This window comes from Microcaecilia unicolor, chromosome 10, assembly GCF_901765095.1.
Source record: "Microcaecilia unicolor chromosome 10, aMicUni1.1, whole genome shotgun sequence".
Taxonomy (NCBI): Eukaryota; Metazoa; Chordata; class Amphibia; order Gymnophiona; family Siphonopidae; genus Microcaecilia; species Microcaecilia unicolor.
The window spans coordinates 15,745,940-15,763,955 of NC_044040.1; the positions used below are offsets into that span (position 1 = coordinate 15,745,940).

The following is an 18,016-nucleotide window of genomic DNA, read 5'->3' on the forward strand; positions in this document are numbered from 1 at the left end:
AGTCTCCTGGAAGCTGCTCAGTCTCACGTAGCTTTCATAACACAAACAGAAAACACTTTCTGAAAATGTCAGAGCATAAGGCCCTATTGTACAGAGGTTAAAACATGATTCCATAATAAAACGTCTAGACCAATTTTGATTCAAGTTACAGGAACATAACCTGCAAAAGTGCAGAGGTTAAAAATTTAAGATTAGAACATCTGAGAATAAAGAGGGTCACAAACAAGTTTAACATACAGTAAAGTAATACCTTTGTGTGAACAATTAAGTGTTATTGAGGTCATTGGGCTCTCTATGTCAGAATGTCAAAGAAATCTTAAAGGCTAAGCACAGAAAACAAGCAAATGTAAAACTACATTTAACAGTTTCCAAAGTATTAACAATCAATACAGATTATTGCTTTGGGAATTCTGCACAACTGCATAATGGAGAATTTGCCCAGAATGTCGTATCTGTGCAGAATTCTGCACTTCCCATACACAGTCTGAGCAGACTGGGACTGTTCCTTTAAACCCTGTGGCTGTACAGAGGTTTGCTCAGTTTAAAGAAATAGGCTCAGAAAAGCAAGAGAAGAGGATGTAGTCCAGTGCTCAGAATGCATCACCTTCTTTTGCACACCATTGGGGTAGAGCAGGAGAGAGGAGTTTCTGGAAAAAGATGAAAGTAATATATGCAATGGGACATTCGGACTGGAGACAGCTGGTTAAGGTGTGTGCTGTGAGAGTGAGGGGGCTGGAAAAAGAGAGGGTGACTGGAGAAAGCTAAATGTGGTGTATGCTATGGAAGAGCTGGGGCTCATGAAAGCTCGATGGGGTATATGCCAGGAAGATGCTGGAAAGCTGTATGGGGTGTGAGCCATAGGATGAAAGCTGAAGAAAGCAACAGGGGGTATTGTGCCATGAAGGGGCTGTAGAAAGCTGGAGGGAGGTGGCTACAGAAAGCAGGATTGGAGAGGGAGCTGGATGGGGTATTGCCATGATGGGGCTGGAGAAAGCTGGGTGGGGTGTGTGCCATGGGAGGGGGGGAGGAGGCTGGAGAAAGATGGGTGGGGTGTGTACCATGGGAGGAGGAGGAGGCTGGAAAAAGCTGGATGGGGTATGTGCCATGGGAGGAGGCTGGAGAAAGCAGAATGGGGTGTGTGTCATGGGATAGGGAGCTGGAAAAAGCTGGATGGGGTGTGTGCCATTGGATGGGGAGTGGGAAGAAGCTGGTTGGGGTGTGTGCCATGGGATGGGGAGCTGGAAGAAGCTGGATGGGGTGTGTTCCATGGGATGGGGAGCTGAAGAAGCTGGATGGGATGTGTGCCATGGGAGAGAGGTAGAAAGAAAACTGATTGACAATTGCTTCTTGTCTGCATTTCTCTCTCTTTAATAGGATTTCACTTGCCTCTCCTAAATATTTTATTTCAATTTGAGTCTCTAAGAAATTCTTACTCTTTATAGAAATTTGCCACTCTGTCTACTAGAATGTCATCAACATAGCTAGTATAGAATATTCTCCTATTGCAACACACTCCCAACAGAATTATTCCATATCCCAATGTCTATTACAAGTCATCCTGCCTTCAGTCATTTTGTAATACAATATGTGCTATATTTTCCCATTCAGATATCATAAAATTAAAAACAGAAACATCTTCCTGTTGGCTTCCTTTCCTTTCCCCTCACCTGTCTGCAGCATGGCCCACCTGATAATGAGGTAGTGTATGGAAGGACAGTTTAAGAGCTTATCCCCCTCTTACTCATTTATGAAAGGGGAAATTTTAAAAATAATTTAAGCAGCAGTTAAGCTAAATATCCACTCAGCTCTGAAAAATGACTCCCTCATCTATCGTTAAGGTCCAGTGTCACTACAGAAGAATTTTGTAGACCCTATTGCTACCTTCCCATTCAGCCTTATGAAATAAAAATAACTAGCTCACTGTGGAAATTTGTCAGGAACAGTAAAAATGTGATTAGAATAATTGAAAATACAATATACTTAAAGCTCAATTTCTTTTGTAGTGCATTGAGGTCTGGAAAATGAGATCCGAATTGAAACAATCAAAATTTGGATTGTATATTACAAAAGGTTGGATGAATGCAAACCCTTTTGTAAAATATATTTAAGGGTTGTGAAAAATAAATCTGTGCATTTGGCGAAAAATACAGCAGGAACAGCCATTTTACAAAAAACAAATAGTGTTAAAAATGGCATCACCAATCAGTCTGCCCAGTATTCCCACCCCATTTCATGATCATGGAAACATGGGGATAAAATGTATATTGTTACACTTGAAATTCTGGAATTTCTCATAGCAGTACAGAATGGATTACAAATAAAAACAGACAATGAGGCATATTTTCAAAGCACTTAGCCTCCCAAAGTTCCATAGAAACCTATGGAACTTAGCCTCCCAAAGTGCTTTGAAAATATGCCTCAATATGTAATAACAAAAAAATAAATCCTTGCTATCTGATTTGGAGCTAAGGGCTGCAGTCCCATTGCCCCTTTCAAATTTCCATGCAATTCCTTCTGAGAGTCTCCCCATGGCTTTTCCTACTTCAACTGTATTTCTGAAAATACTGTACCACCCAAATGCAGAATAGCACCAGCAATATAAGGAACCTGTTTCTACATGCCAGCACACCTAGTGTAAAGGCTGAAGGTGAAGCTGCAACAGAAGGGATCCTGGAAGGAAGGTGGTTGGCATTGGTTTGCTGAGCTAACAGATGGCGTTCTAACCTTATGAATAATAGAAGGATAGAGACATAAGAGTAGTTAGCCTGATATTTTTGATTTGAATTAATATTAACCAACAGCAGTATTTCCATCAATTTGGAACTCCTATGTTATACTATTTTATGTTATACAACTTCTTCCTTATGCATTCTAAATGTTATCATAGAAATAATTTTGAAAACAAGCCATTAAAATATGCTAATGACTAAGAACTGTGACAGATGCTGTAGAAGGCGGCCTGTTGGCTCAGGTCCAGTGCCACTATCTATCTATCGAAACTACTTTAAACTTGTTCTTTTACTACTATAGTGTAGCTCATGGGGGAGAAGTGGGTGAACACAGCAAGGGATTGTTTTTCCTCTAAGGCAAAATCATAGGCCATTTTCTTCTAATGTCATGAGCTTCACAATTTATCAGCATGATAATCAGAAAAATAGGAAGTCATGAAATATTTTTTTAATAAAGTGATTCAAATTTAACTACCAAATAGCCAACAGGACATTGCAGCACATATAAAACTGAGGATCTCTAATACAGTAGAAACTAATTACAAGCACCACTGGTAACAGTCAGAAAACTCAGGAAGCAGTTCTGTTTCTAGAACCACACATACCATGAAAGGGGACTCTTTGGCTCATTATTGGACGAATGCAATAAAGTACATTGTGCTTGGCACACAACTCTATTTCCATTTTGGTACATTTTTGTACACTAAGCTTATTTATAATACAATAAAGGTTTCAGCATAAAAAACATGCACTAAAATGGTAATAAAAAGGTGAGTGGGACCGTTATGCTCCTTCGGTTATTACCAAGAACCCCATAGTGGGAGCACCTCTCTTTTGCTTTTGTAACTTTATTAAATAAAAAAAAGTAAGACGATTTTTCTGGACATTCCATGCTCATTTTTTTAAACTTTCATTCTAAAAATAAAACTATACTTCAATCATTGATATTTAAAATCTTTGGCTTCCACTTTATATAATCAGCTTCGTAAGCAGCTAGGATCCCTTTTTTAATGCCTAGAAGTAATAAAGGTACAAGTTAAACTTAACTTCCAGCTCTAACCCACTGAGGCTAAAATCATAGCAAAATTAAAATTTAACTGCGTTTAAGGAGCACATGTAAAAATTGCACACTTTTTGCTGTGCAGATTTGGCCGAATTTTCAAAGTGAAATAATACACATATGTCTACTTTGAGAATCACACCAGCATAAATACTGGGCTGATGATCAGAAGCAAACACGGGCGCTAGAGGCCAATAGCGCCATATTAGCGCCTGTGTTTGCTCCCACCTGATCAGAGCCAGTGAGCATGTGTAAGCAACTTAAGCAACTGTTAGAATCTTTTGATGGCTTGGGAGGGAGGTCTGACTACGTTAGTTCTCCTTGGTTAGCATGTAATCTGGCTGTCACTGCATAGGATTCATCTGCCTTTTTATTAGGGATTTTTTTTCCTTTTCTCTACTTTTATTTCCTGCTCGATTCTAGAAATATTGTGGGCTAATGGATGATGTTTAATTCCTCTATTAAAGGGTTTCCCTGTATTTTTAATGTCTTTTTCCGATTTCTTTTTCAAGTACATGCTTTAACGTTATGTTGACATTTTAAAATAAAATAATGAAAAAAATGAAGATGGCCTCCTTAGGAGCATCAGACTGCGTGTTAGTGGTTCGATGCTCCTGGGCAGGAAAAATAATGCCAACTTTAAGCTGTAAAGTTCAATGCAAGTTGTATTCAATTTACATAATAAAGTATTCTGCATACATTTGCATCTATTATGTAGCCCACAATACTGATTTCTTGGACTGGTGAAATTTTTGAGGGGGGACAGAAGTAGGGCTTGAACACTTGTTACATAATATGTCATTGGAACTAGGGGTCTAGAAGATACATGCCGGGGGGGGGGGGGGGGAGAACATACTGTTGTATACATCTTCAAAAATCTCAAAGCATCACAAGAATTCCATTTAAAGTATGCTTTTTCTTTTACAGAAAGCACACTTATGTTCTCCCTGATTACTCCAGGGCAGCAGAAATTCTTGTGCTGCTTTAAAATTTTGCAGCAGTATATAGCCATGCTGTGACAAGAGCTTTGACTGAAAACTCAATTGCATCACTGTACCCTATTTTCAAGGAACAGTGATTGCCAAGTAAGTCCTTTTTATATAAAGTTTTTTTGAAAAAATTTTTTTTGCAAAAAATGTTGAAAGATAAATGATCAAGGACTGTTTAAAATATGAATTTATAGACAAATTGGGATTATAAGAAGATTAAAGCCATAAATGAGTATGCTGTGTTCAGCAATAAGAGAAGTTACTGTATTTATCAGGCATGACTCACTGCCCCTTATAAGATAGTGCCACCACATTAAAAAATATGAAAATATATTTATAAGCATTATCAATATTATCAGTTTTTTTGCTTTTTTTTTTTCTAATAGCACAGGGCTTTTTAGAACTATTACTATGGCTGGAGTGCTTTAGAGGTTTTTGTGGTATTCTCTAAAGGCAGCATATGGACCTAAATGCCTTTATAAAATAAACTCCTCCAATGCCAACAAATGCACATGCACAAATTTGTAACTGCTATGAGGAAGGTGTAAATGTGTGCAATGGTTCAGAGAAAGACGACAAAAATGGTATGTGCTTTGTGCCAAAAGACTTAAGAGAAGAGGCTTGGAGACCTGAATATATATTACCTAGAAAAAAAGAGGAAGCTATGTACAGACACTTACATACTTGAAAAGTACTAATATACAAACATCTTTCAGAAATAGGGAATCAGTAGAACTAGAAGACATAAACTGAGGTTGCAGAGCGGTAGGAATAATATCAGGAAATGTTTTCATGGAGAACTGGAATACCCTCCTGGAGAAGGTGATGGAATCAAAAAAGGGATCAAATTCTAAAATGCAGAGGTACCCTATACAGAATGCTCATTGTGTCAAAGCAAAATTAAATGACCTTCATAACTTAAACAGGACATAGAGGAGTGTAAGCTGCACAGAGCAACAGACATAGGAGACAGTTCTGTGGGTCACTATTCCATCTAAGCTGAACGGGAGTCCTCCAACTGCATTGCTTCAGTACTATGTTTTCAATTGCTAGGGACAGGTAGGTTCCCTGTAGACCTGCAGAACTCGCCTGGCCCTATTAAAAATGTGACAGTGAAACAGCAACCCCCACTGGCAGAATTGTAGGTGGAGGACTCCTGCTCAGCTTAGAGGAAAAAGTGTTGTGGATGCGCAAGTACCCACAATATTGAGCAAACTCCTACACTCTTTCTAATGAGGGGCAATTTGTTTTGAATTTAGCACCCTCAATAATTTTGAAAAGTTGGCTCCTATGGCAGCAGATGCAACTCTGGCTGCCTTTATGGAAAGACTGGATGGACCATACAGGTCTTCATCTGCTGTCATTTAATACATTACTAGGGATCCTTCTACCAAGCAGTGGGAAAAGTTAGTCTTAGCGAAACCTTACGCGTGTTTTTTTCAGGCACTAAGGTTATTTTTCCCACAGCAGATGGAAGTAGAGAGTTGACACTTCTAGTGACATCACCAGAATACAGGCTGGTGCTCTCCTAGAACTGTCCAGTATGCCACTGACAAAGCAGCTTAAGATCCTGTGAGCCACCCCAAAGCCCCAATACCACTGCAGCATAATCAAATTAAGCAATTAAGGTATACCTAAAACTATGGTACACACTGAGAAAGCGCCCAGAGAGTCCCCAGGCTGCAGTCTTAGAGGGTGGGCCTAAGACTGGTTGGAAATTAAAGAGGTATGACTAAATTTCATCTTCCTTAACATCCCAGCTACACCAGTCTGAACATGGGATGTACCTGAGCATAATTTCACTGGGAGGGGGCATACAAGGCCTCTTGAATCACCGCCCTGCCAAAGACTGAGCAGTCTCTAGCTGGAACATTAATTTGGTAGCATTTCACAAATAAGTGACGAGATGACAAGGTCACTGCTTTATTAATGTCTTTGGGTGAAACCACACAGGCCTCTGCCCATGAAGCTGCCTGCGCTCAGGCAGAGGCTCCTCAGAACCAGTTTATTCTGACAAATGTACATTGCCTCGATAGCTATTTTGATGCAGCACACTATTGTTGCCTTGGAAGCTGCTAGAACCTTGCAGGGCCCATGGAACAGTACAAACACAAATGGTCCCAGAGGTGGACATAATTTGTATCCTGTACATAGCAGAGCAATACTCTTGTGAAGCTTCTGGGCTGTTTGCCATTCCTCAAACGCAGGAAGGAAAACCTCCTGGTTAACATGGAATAAGGAAATCACATTTGGCAGAAAAGACAGTACAATGTGGATGGAGACAGACCCATCTGAAAAGGACAAGGATGGGCCCTGACAAAACAGAGCCTGTAACTCTGAAACCCTGCACGCTGACATGATAGTAACCAGGAAAATCATCTTCAGTGTAAGATCTTTCAGAAAGACCACCTTCAAAGGTTCAAAGGGCAGGTCAGCAAGAATATTTGACATGCGATTCAAGCTCCATGAAGATAGAGAAGGATGGACAGAGTTACGCAGATGTACCATTCCCCCAAGAGTCATGAGACATCTGGCTGTGCTGCCAGGGAAAGGCCACCAATTTTCCCTCTGAAACAGCCATTTGAACCTCCAGGGAGCTGAGAGTCAACCCCTGCTGAAATCCCTCCCACAGGCGGTTTCCACAGGTAGTGCATCTTCTGCTAGTCAGAATGCCAAACCGTGTGGTCGGCCTGCTCAGATCAATGCATTCCTGTTTATGCCCCAGACTATTGTGGCCTGACACTGCCCAGATCCCTGTGTTCCCCCAGGATTTCCCGGAGTGGCTTGTTTCTCTTTTTTCTTTGCCCTGAACAACATGGTAAATAATGTACTGATGTGCCCAGATTCTCCAACTTTTTTTGAAGGGTCAAAGCAATGCAGTGCCTCAAGGCACCCCCGAGAAGGAAGGAAAAGCAGGGAGGGGGATGGGGACCCACACCCCCCACAGGCAAGGCCCCCATGGAGACCGAGCCTGACTACCACCCAGCAGGCACTCGTGCTAGCTAAGGGCTGCAGAGCCCTAGCTCTGCACTCAATTGGCCCAAGAAGCAAGGCTGTTAGTCGATCACAGTAGAAAGCCCAAACACCTGTGCACAAGGGAGCTAAGCATAGTGCCATCACCAGCCTCAATACCCTTGCCATCATGCTGGAGGTGGAGAAGTACTGGAGAGTTCTAACAGAGCAGCAACTTATATCCCGGTGATATCACTGGAAGTCTCAGCTCTCTAGCTCCATCTGCTGGTAGAAAAGGGAAAATAATGCCACTTATTCAAATTGGTATGGCTGGGACGATAAGGCAGTGCATATTTTATAAGATGCAGCCACACTGTAGCTCTAGTCACATGTATTTGTACATACGCAGCTCAGCATATGTGTACACATACATGCATTACTGTCAATGTGTGTACTTAAAACACAGGTATAAGCTATTTTACATATAAAAGAGGCTTTATATGCAGAAAAGCCTTTTTAAAATGAACTCCAAAATCTAGGAAAATAAATGGCAATCCTAAATTTTTGGTGACTTTTCAGGTGAAACCTTACCTTTTTAAGTTTGGCTGATAACAGGCATCTAATTTAGGTGACCAATTTTAGCAGCTCAGCTTTTGTGAAATATTGGCCTCAGTATGATTTTCATTTATTTCAAAGTCTTCAGTTTCTTTTTTAGTATGCATATTCAACTATCATATCTAAATTGTAACTAAAAGACATCTTTATTAAAATATTTTGTCATGTCTGGGATTCAGCAGGGGGGAGGGGTGGTTGGGTGTGTTTGTTGAGTGAAGGTTGATAGGTTGAAGTTGGTTCTGGGTTTAAGGTGGAGATAAGGCCATGGGGGCTAGGGAGGGAGGCTGGGGCCTCCAATTGGGCACAGTTGGTGAGGTTGAGGCAAGGAATTGGTAAATACTTGAAGTCTCTTCTGGGTTAGCATGTGACAGTTGGGGACCCCCCTTTTTGCTCTTCACCCTTTGGTTGTCGATGTGGAGTCATCAATCAAAATTGAAATTTAAATTTTGTAGAATAGTAACCAATAGGTGACACTGTTAGAAGGGTGAACATACCTGGGCTTCAACCTAGTAGGCATGGTGTCGCATTATCGTAGTTCGGTATAGTTCTTACTTATGGGGATTTCATATTTAGAGGGTAGCTGGTGGTGGGTGTTGATGCTGGATACCATTCTATGTTGCTTTCCTCTGCACAACTTCAATAAACATTTGTAAACTTGGAGAAATAGGGGAGGGGATGTTAAACACTGATGATGGAATTGTTATACTGCTTTTAGTCTTGTTTGTTTCATGACAAATGGCTGTATACTGAACTTGCTGATTGTTATTTATGATGGCTTTGCCACATCATCAATAAAAATTGTTGAAACATAAAATATTTTGTCATACTTATCACAACTCCCACCGCTATTCCTTGTCCCTTTTCCCTCCCCTTTGAGCCCCAGCTCCCCAATTTAAAAACTGTCTTCTCAGGTAGCATCAACAACACCTTCAGGCCAAGAGGGCTGAGAGTCATCTGTTCCAAGATGACCCTCAGCACCACAGTAGCTAACCACTACATCTTCTTTGGGTAGCTGCTGTTTCTTTACTCCCTTCCCTCAGAAGCCTAACCGAGATTGGGTGGCAGAGCCGGTGGTGGGAGGCGGGACTGGTGGTTGGGAGGCAGAGCTAGTGCTGGGCAGACTTCTATGGTCTGTGCCCTGAAAATGGCAGATACAAATCAAGGTAAGGTATACACAAAAAGTAGCACATATGAGTTTATCTTGTTGGACAGACTGGATGGACCGTGCAGGTCTTTTTCTGCCGTCATCTACTATGTTACTATGTTTCCCTTTAACACAGCCCATCCCTTCAATGGCTCACCCAATTCCAGCTGTCACACCACATAACACTATAGTCTGAGCCGGAGGCCTAACACATAGGAACAAAATTTCAAACATAAATGTGCATGTTCTTCTTCTGAGCCAGTATGTGATTTCAGTAAAAAAAAAATCTAGTTTCTTACTGAGTTTCAGCTGAAAGAAAAGCATAACAAATTTATAGGAATAAATAAGTTCCTTAGATTTATCCCCCTTCCCACTCTTCAAAAAACAGTTAGAGGACATCTCTTTTGGATCCCATTTTTTATAATGCGAATCAATGTGTTAAAATAATCAATGAAAAACAGACTAACAAATAGCAGGGGTTTGGGGAGGGGAGGAGTTTATTTACTTATTTTTACTTTACTCTAGTTGCTACCTAATAGTTTGAGTTCCTTTAGGTAGCAAAAGAGAGACCTATCTGCTCAAGGTGCTCATGTCACTTTACAGTGTGACCTTTAAGAAAGAGAAAGTTCAGTTCGTGATAGTTTCAGGGGCTGCTGGTGTGTATATGGATACACCCAGAACTGCTTACTGCATTTTTATGCCCACCTACTGTTCAGAGATGCTGGGTGGAGAAGGTCTGCAGATCTCATGCAGTGGCTAAAGCAGAGCTAAAAGACAGCAGGAGCAGTGGTGGCTGAAGCTGCATCAGCACAGGTCAGCAAAGGGTCACGCCTGATCAGTTTGGATGGAATGTTTCCACTAGTTTTGTATATGCTACTATACCCATGCTGACTGTACTAATTAAGCACAATTTGTATGCCATTGAATCCTAAATACTGTGGGCTACAATAACTTTGAACTTCTTCCATAATAATATATGTGGATATAAAGGCTAGCAAACAAAAAATATAATAGATGATACCTTTTCATTGGACTGATATTTTTGGACTAGCTTTCAGGAGCTAACGCTCCTTTCCTCGGGTCAGAACACAATGAGCAAACAATGACAAAGTCAGAAAATAAAATGTGAATCATACAATACATTCTAACAATAATCTGGAAGGGAAGGAGATATAGAAATATTAAGGCTATCAAACGGTGAGATGTAGTGCAAAATTATGCTTCATAGAATATTAAGAAATTCAGGTCCTTTCTGTTTTAGTTTCACCTTATATTGGGCTGCTTGTATAAAGCCACAGTAGTGATTCCTGGTGCAGCAAATGCAACGAAGCCCATTCAATTCCTATGTGCTTCGTCACATTTGCCACGTAGGAATCACTACAGTGGCTTTGTAAAAGGAGCCCATTATTTTTTTTTGTTCATCAACATTTATTTCTGTACATTTAAATAGATTAAAACAGCGACAACCATACTATTTTAATAATATGGTATCTAAATGCACTACACCTCCACACTACCTTTCCATAGTTATTTTATTTATTTATTGGGATTTATTAACTGTCTTTATGAAGAGATTCACCCAAGGCGATGTACAACAGGCTGAGAAAATCTCACCTAGATGAAGACAGGCTCAACAGCCAAAAAATAATATTTTTCTTAACACACAGAACAAGTTGCAAATTTAACCAAGCAGCTATTTAAAATAGTAAACAGCCTACGGCAAACCCCACAACAGAACCCGCCTTCCCAGTCACAACTAACCAACAATGATTTTGCTACTTACTTTGCCAACAAAATTAAAGGTCTCCATCTAGATCTACAGACAGTCCCATCAAAGCTCCTATCAGCTAATGAAGAGAACACTCCTCCTTCCCCAATATACACAGCCATCTGGGACTCATTCAACCAGGTCACAGAGGAAGCTCTTGAAAATATCCTGAAAGGTCTACAGCTTACAACCTGCCCTCTTGATCCCTGCCCAGCAAAGATTGTACAACGAGCCGAGCACAGGCCTCATTGAAGGGGCCACTAAATTGTTAGCTCCTCTCTTATGGAAGGGCAGCTATCAAGAACACTAAAAAGAGCTATATCTGCCACCTACTGAAAAAGAGCTCACTGGACCAGGACAAGCTTGAAAACTACCAACCAGTCTCTAACATTCCTTTCCTGGCAAAACTTATTGAAAGGACAGTCTGCAGTCAACTCAACAACTGGCTAATTGAAAGTAATTGGCTAGACCCCTGTCAATCTGGCTTCAGACCTAGGTACGAAACAGAGACAGTTCTTGTGTCCCTTCTTGATCTGCACAGAACTTTGGCAGGGGATCTGCCTCGATACTAGTGTTGCTCAATTTCTGGCAGTTTTTGACACCGTGGATCATATCATCATTCTTACAAGACTGTCAGAAATAGGATCTGAACCAAGTAAATACTGTGCTACTGATAACCTGTCAGATATACAGCGATCAGTTCTGTTCAGCAATAGCACATCATTACCTTGGGCACTGGACTGTGGGGTGCCACAGGGATCCACACTGTCTCCCATTTTATTCAGTATCTACCTCAAAGCCTCTACCCCAAAGCCTCTGGCTGAGCTGCTTCGGTCAATGGACACAAAATTCTACATCTGTGCTAATGATGTGCAACTACTCATACCCACTGAACTAGATCTACCTATAGTTCTGAGTAAACTGACTGTCTGCCTAACCGCAACTCAGAAATGGGCAAACGACAACAAACTTTGCCTGAACCAAACACAAGTGGACAAATAATAGACTTCAAAATACCTTTTGGGAAGTATAAACTCCCCCTAAAATCACAGGTCAGGAATCCTAGGATACTCACCACTCACTCTGTTCCCACAAATTCAAACAACCTTCAAAAATTGGCTCTGTCACCTACAGCAGCTACAAAATCTATCTGCATATATTGAAAAGACGAGTCTGACCACAGTGGTTCATGCCATTTTAACATCATAACTAGACTACTGTAATGCCCTGTACATTGGCCAAAACAAAGAGAGTTTGTATCAGCTCCAACTAATTCAGAATGCTGCAGCACAAACTGATAGAAGGCTGCAAGTGGCGTGACACCACCACACCCTTCCTAAGAAAGCTACACTGGCTACCAGTACCTTAAAGAGCCAAATTTAAAATGCTATGTTTGATTTTCAAGGTCCTCAGACAAAATGGGCCACAGTACTTAAAGAATAAGTTAGCCCTTTACACACCTTTAAGACCTCTAAGACCTCGCTCCGGGCCCCGCCCTCGAGGGCGGAGGAATGGCAGAACAACGAAGGGGTTGGCAGGGAGGGAGGCAAGGAGGCGGGGGGGGGGGGAATCGCTCCGGGCCCCGCCCTCGCATCAAACGTCATGGCGTTGGGGGCGGAGCAATGGCAGAACGAAGGGGTTGGCCAGGGAGGGAGGGGGGGTGTTGGCGACGAAAACCTTGCTAGCGCCCGTTTCATTTGCTGTGAAACGGGCCTCTTTTACTAGTTCTATATAAAGCGCACAAGTCTAAGCGTTGTTTACAGAATACACCTAGGCGGAAATGTGTCTTTGAATAATAAAACTTTCTAAAGTATCAAGGTTATCCCTTTCGTCTCTGGAGTCTGTGGTCGTTCTCCCATTTTTGTCTCCTTTTCTGCTACTTTCCGTGGAATTTCAGAGTTCTCCACCTCGATGGATTTCTGCGGCAGCTGCTGTATTTATCACTGCAATTGTGTCTTTGCTTTCATATTATGAGATATTTACTTTTGTTTCTTGTTTGGCTTCCCAAATTAATAGTGGATGAATTGGTTGAAATCTTTATTCCTTTTTTTTTTTTAGATTACTTTTTCCTTTGTTTCCTTTGATATTGTTTGAATCACTATTGTTATATGTGATCTTACTATAAAATTGCAAAAATAAAATAAAATTTAAGAAATTCAAAGATAGAGCTTTAAATGTAGTCCTGTAAGGTACTGGCAGTCAATGTAGTTTTTGAAGGAAGGGCGTGATGTGGTCATGTGGTTTGCAGCCCTTTACTTTTTCTTCTCTTCTACATTTTTCACTTGTGCAAATACTTCTGTGTCCTTTATTATTGCTTCCTTCTTCCACGTGTTGTTTCCATGTTTTTTGTGGCTCTTCCTTTCACTCTTCTATGTTTGAGCTCTGTAGCTATGATAGGCTAAGAGCTTTCTTTTTCATTAATCTACCTTTTGACATTTTGGATTTCTTATTTCTTGTAGCTGATGGGAAAATACTTGAAGACATGCTAATATTCAAATATTGGATTAGTCAGCCTTAGTGCAACCCTGGAAATTCAAGTCTTTAAAACAAAACATGATTACTCCTATCATTATAAATCAGCAACTGTTGAGAATTTCCTAATGGATTAACAATTTTTAGCTATTTTTAAATGATTAATTATACTGTTTTAAGCCTTTAGCAGGTTAAAAAGTGTTTAAATTCATCCTCATAAATCCCAGGTAACAAGGGAGAGAAGTTAAATGCTCTAAAGCTAGAAGAGGTAGACATCTGTTTAAACACAATCATGTGCATCATCACAAAATATTACTTCTTAATTATTAGCAACACAATGAATATAAATTAATGAATGCAATGTGCTTGTGTGCGCATTTGGTGGGGGAAGGGTTGTGGTTCTCATGCTTAAACATCTTAACACAACTTCTGATTAGTCTGCAGCTAAGTATCAGAAATGGCCTGAAACATTCACAAATCATGAACAGTAGCAAGGGGGCACAGCTTATAATGTTTGTGATCAATCACAAACTGAAATCATGATTTCCAAATTACACACTTATTGTAGGTGGAGTGGCATATCTGTACAGCATAAACTGCTTTCTTTTTGTTGTGATATTTAAAACAAAATAAAGATTCACCATCTTTCTTCTAATTTCAAATATTTCTTCAGCTAATACTGTCTAAAGCATTTGAGGGCTACCTTTACTGTTTTATTTAATCATAATGGGAGGAGCAGAAATCAAGACATTGCTGTGCAAATCCATATCCAAACCCCCTCCAGAAGCCACTGACAAAGCCAGACATTTTCAGAACAATTCTATAACTAGGCTCTAACATTTATATGCACACTACACAAATTAAGTCTTCAGAATACTAGCATATATTTGTGTATGGGCACTATTCTGCAATTACCTGCTTAATTTACTGCCACTAGATTACAGGAAAGAATGTTAGTAAAGTTCAAGTCCCCTTTGGCATAACAGCACTGAAGAAATCTGAGGGGAATCATTACCATTCTCTGCTTCCACAGAACAGTTAGGCTAACTTAGTAAACTATAGAACATCTTTTTTAAGCAACAGAAGGGAGATGCTAAAAAAAAAAACCAGAACATTCAGAGGAACTCAACCATTTTATGTTTAATAATTTTATTGAAGATTTAGATCAATATACACTTCAAACAGTCATTTTACATTGAGAACCATCTCCTCCGTCATCAAAGTTTAACATACAACCCATTTCCCCCAATACAAGACTCCTCCATCCCCGTTCGACTCTCCATTAGAGAACAATAAACCATGTAACCAGAAATAGTATAAAGCCATATTACTCTCCCACCCCATTCTAAAAGACCTAACCTTCCCCTGCCCCCCCTCCCGCCTCATCGACATCATAAACTCCAAATTCTCCCCTCCCCCCCCCGACCCCCCCCCCCCAATAGGAACTAGTTATTCCTCCCAGGCTTACAAAACTGCATATATTCATCCTTCATTGAGAAGTAAACTGCGCCCTCGAGGGTGTAGAATCTGTAAATATGGGCCCCAAATGGCGAGGAAGCTTTTCCTCCGTTTTGTTGAGAACTGGGAGTCTCTCACTTCCCAAGACACTAAAAGGTGTAATTGGTTCCTTCGGTGCCAGTAGGCCGGGGGGGTCAGATGACGTCCAGTATTGTAAGATACATTTGAAGGCAACCAGACACATCTTACGTAGGAACAAAGTTTCAAATCTGTTGCTCCCTCTAAATGCCCCTGGAACACCTAAAAGAATTTGACCTACCGTCCCTAAAATGTGAACCCCTAACTCTAGGTCCAGGAAGCGCTAGATATGTCCCTAGAACACTCTCAAAGTTGGGCAACTCCAAAACATGTGTAAAAACGATCCCCGCTTCCCTCCACATTTTAGGCAAGACGGTTCAAAAAGTCCTCCCATATGAAATAGCTGGGAGGGAGTAATAAACCCTCTGAAGATAAAACGATATGCACATTCTCTTAGGCGAGCAGCTGTAACTAATAGAGGTATACGAGCTACTGATTTAGATAGATCCCAGTGTGCTAAAGAGGTCCCCACCTCTTGTTCCCACTTGTTTTTCAAGGCTGTATGGTCTCGGGGGGGGGGGGTTTGCCATTTATTCAAAGTTCTGTAAAGTAACGTTATTGAAATCTCCCCTTCTCTAAGAGAATTAAGAAAATCTCTAAGCTTGTTCCCCATACACCCACTCAGGGAGCTCCTCGGTAATGTAGAGATATAATGCCACGTTTGCCCTATCGTAAACCTATTGCCCCAAGAGTCTCCCACTTGGACAACCACTTCCTCAGCTGAAATGGGCTTCCCCTCCTCTGTCAGCAGGTGTTCAAGGCGAGAGACCCCCTGGGCAGCCCAATCTATGAAATTTTTACTTGAAGCCCTGGCTGAAAGGCACAATTAACTTACAGTGTAAGCAGATCCGTAACACCAGGGTCTCCTCCTAAGTGCCTTATAATTACTTTCCACACGGCCCGCATCGGGATCAACAACATACTCTTCCGAAGCTCTGGGGGGGAGCTGCATTGGGCTTTTTTATTGAAGCAACGATAACAACTGGTAAGGGGCATAATATACACCCTCAAAATCTACTGGGGTATAAATCTGGCGATGTAGACACCAATCCCATAGGTGACACAATTGACAGGCCTGGTTGTATAACTCCATGTCTGGGACACCTATCCCACCACGACCCCAACTCCCAATTAAGTGCGAGAATTTAACCTTGGGTTTCTTGCCTGCCCAGCAAAACTGAGAGATTATCCTGTAAAAGGCCTTCAGATCTCTCCGAAGTAACCAGAGAGGCAGGGTTTGTAAAACATACAACCATTTGGGGAACACTGCACCCTGGTTCACCAAATTATCTACAGAGAAGCCCCGAGTTACATGACAGACTTGATCGACTTACCAATTAGAAATACATCTGAATCAACACAATCTTATCTAAATCTGCACTACCCAGGCTGCAAAGGACGTAAATACAAAACAACTTACGCATCTATTTTTTCCTACATAAGCACACAACTGTGGAACGCATTACCAAAAGCCTTGAAAATGACGTACGACCACCTAAAATTCCAGAAATCACTAAAAACCAACCTGTTTAAAAAGGCATACCCTACCGATCCAACTTAAATGCCTAATCTCTGCAACATAACCAAACTAAAGCACGTAATGGACATAACACAACTCTTCCGTTCTCCAATTCCCTAATTTGGCTGTGCCACATGAACTTTATCTTACCACAACATCACTTTGTATTTGTTTACACCGGAGTCTGTAACGCCTCTCCGGTAATGTAAGCCACATTGAGCCTACAAATAGGTGGGAAAATGTGGGATACAAATGTAACAAATAAATAAATGAGATATTAAGGTGCAAAAGGGCTGCTTTTTTAATCTAAATAATTCACATGGGTAAGAATGTCATATTTCATACTTACCACAACATCACCGTTGATTTTATTCACACCAAAGACTGCAAAGCCCTCTCCGGTACTATGTAAGCCACATTGAGCTTACAAATAGGTGGGAAAATGTGGGATACAAATGTAACAAACAAACAAATAAATAAAACACTACCATTTTTACTAATTTCACTCTCCCTAACAAAGACAAAGGAAGATCTTTCCAACCTTGAAGCACCTTGCGGGTCTCTTCTAGTAGCCGTGAGACATACAGTCAGTACAACTGTCCCACATCCATGGGTAATAATATACCCAAGTATCGAAAAAACTTTCTTGCCCTGCGCAAAGGAAACTCCCCACCCCAATTCTCCAACACTTGCTCTGAGGAGGTCAAAGCCTCTGACTTTCCCAGGTTTAAACACAGACCAGCATAGTCTCCATACTCTGAAAAGATCTCTAAAAAGGCCTGCAATGACTCTCGCGGCTGTTTCAGTTGTACTAAAATGTCGTCCACAAAGGCCACCACTTTAAAAGACAGTGCTCCAATCGCGATTCCACCCACCGACAGGGGCGTTCATTATATCTCTTAACAAGGGGTCGAGCGTTAGAACAAAATGAAAGGGCGAAAGGGGGCACCCCTGTCTAGTTCCCCTAAAAATCTGAAAACCGTCCATCTCTGTCTCATTAACAGAAACTCGTGCCCTAGGGGATGAGTATAAGGCTCTCACAGCCGACAAAAACTGTCCCGAAAAACCGTACTTGGCTAAAGTTGCATAAAGAAAGCTCCAATATACCTGATCGAAAGCTTTTTCAGCATCAAAGCTAATAAGAAGCGAGCCTAAGTTTTTCCTATGTCAAT

The 18,016-nt window shown here is 41.0% G+C and overlaps 1 protein-coding gene and 1 long non-coding RNA gene across 2 annotated transcripts in view; both read right to left on the reverse strand.

Annotated features, from left to right (window-relative positions):
• Window positions 1-18,016, reverse strand: part of CHCHD3 (coiled-coil-helix-coiled-coil-helix domain containing 3) — a 449,808-nt gene that overhangs the window by 225,145 nt on the left and 206,647 nt on the right. The window lies entirely within an intron of this gene.
• Window positions 593-16,680, reverse strand: LOC115478920. The gene is made up of 3 exons (XR_003943593.1): window positions 16,591-16,680; window positions 5,688-5,695; window positions 593-604 (listed from the first exon to the last, which is right to left on the reverse strand). It is a non-coding gene; the product is annotated as an uncharacterized LOC115478920 (long non-coding RNA).